Source organism: Salvelinus sp. IW2-2015, unplaced genomic scaffold, assembly GCF_002910315.2.
Source record: "Salvelinus sp. IW2-2015 unplaced genomic scaffold, ASM291031v2 Un_scaffold3023, whole genome shotgun sequence".
Lineage (NCBI taxonomy): Eukaryota > Metazoa > Chordata > Actinopteri > Salmoniformes > Salmonidae > Salvelinus > Salvelinus sp. IW2-2015.
The window spans coordinates 26,786-28,695 of NW_019944315.1; the positions used below are offsets into that span (position 1 = coordinate 26,786).

Below are 1,910 nucleotides of genomic sequence, written 5' to 3' on the forward strand. Positions count from 1 at the left end.
TGTGTGTGTGTGTGTGTGTGTGTGTGTGTGGAGGGCTGTGGCGGTCAGTTATTGTCATGCAAAAGACAGATTTCATCAAGTAATCATATTTTCACCCATCAGACTATTCTCAACTGAATTTTGTCTTTACTAATATGTAACATTTGTTTTGATTTAAAATGGCCCATTATCGAAGGGGCAGGAACAGGGGCAGGGGGGGGAAATGCATCCGTTCGCACTTTAATAATTCAATGGAGGCCGCTTTTCTGATGGTTAGTTACTTCAACCAGGCTACTCCGGTTATTTCACTCCATGCATCAACAACTGTTTGAGGAGCATGCAGCCTCTTGCTCAGCAACAGCTGATATTCCACCCAAACTCTGTATGCCATCTCCAACCCTGTTCCTGCAGCTACCCAGTGCTTCATTTGGGAAAACAAGTGAAATCTGTTCGGGAACATCGATAGTAACATGTTTTCACAACGAAACATATTTCATTAAACTGTTGCGCTGAGAAAGGTATGAAGGGGAGAGAGGAGGACATGGAAATGCATGGTTCTGTAGCTAAATGTAATGTGTCAGCCTATTAATTATGAAAATATAAAAAATGCCCTATTACTAGGCTATTCAAAATCAAATACAAATTCACTATACTTGTAGGCTAACTGTAAGCTGCCCTGCACAATCAATGAACCAACAGCATTTCCTAGGCCAATACATTCTCTCCCAGAATCATGGATAGAACGTTTGGAGCGTAGCATAAAGGTAACCAGTCCATCCAGTATGCATAATAATACAGTCCACACTCAAAGGCCATTTACTAGAATTTGTTTAATTTTGGAGTATAGGCTAGACCAATTATGTACCAAAGACATCTGATTATAATCAGTTTAGTTTGATGTTTTTCTGCCATGTTTAATATGCGGTAGGCTATGTATTGTATAACAGCACAAGGGCTTGGGCTCATAGGCCTTTGAATATGCTTCAGCTCTAATATGCGTATGGTTGTTTTGAATGAATCATCACCTTAGAAATCTCTGTCCATTTCATTGTGTTGGGCTTTGAAACAACATCCACAACGACCACGTTTTCCACTCAGTTTCAACCTGTTGTTGAACTTCTGAGTTTTAAAATCACTGTACTGTTTTGATGATAAGTGTTTGATGTGATTTTCGATTGCGTTTGGTTTGAGGGACAATAGAGAGCTGAGTACCAGGCCATTAGCGACCTGATGGTCGTTAGCGAGTTGGGAACTACCAAAGCATGTCCAGAGTGCAAGACCAGAGAAGGACGAGAGGAGAGAGAGAGAGAGACGAGGAATCGAGAGCACAAGAAAGAGAGAGAGACGAGACGGGAGAAAGAGAGAGAGGAGAGAGAGAGAGAGAGAAATATGGAGTGAGAGAGGGATGGAGGGCGAAAGAAAATAGATATATTGGAGATAAAGGGAGAGAGTCAAGTTCACATCTGTCCGTGTTAGACCCACCTATCCGGGGGCTTGTTTAGCCCAGTAGATTTGCTAACACAGAGCATGTGTCTGAAACATTTCCTTTAGCCTCTGGCCAGCCAGCATCCAACACACACCACACACACAACACAACACACACACACACACCACACACACACACACACACACCACACACACCACACACACACACACACACAACACACACACACAGGGATCCGCAAGTAATCCCCAAACCAAACAACAGCTCCTCAGCATCAACATGTGAACAAACAAGGCTCTCGTAGTATCCCCTCTCCTCCTCCCTCATCCATCTCATTCATCCTCCTCCTCATTCCATCTCTTCTTCCTCCTCCTCATCCATCTTCCCTCCTCATCCATCTTCTTCTTCTCTCCATCTCTTCTTCCTCCTCCTCATCCATCTCTTCTCCTCATCCATCTCTTCTCCTCCTCCTCATCCATCTCTTATC

The 1,910-nt window shown here is 43.5% G+C and overlaps 1 protein-coding gene across 2 annotated transcripts in view; it reads left to right on the forward strand.

Moving 5' to 3' along the window:
• LOC112075195 (teneurin-3-like) overlaps positions 1-1,910 on the forward strand; it is a 59,707-nt gene that overhangs the window by 22,406 nt on the left and 35,391 nt on the right. The window lies entirely within an intron of this gene.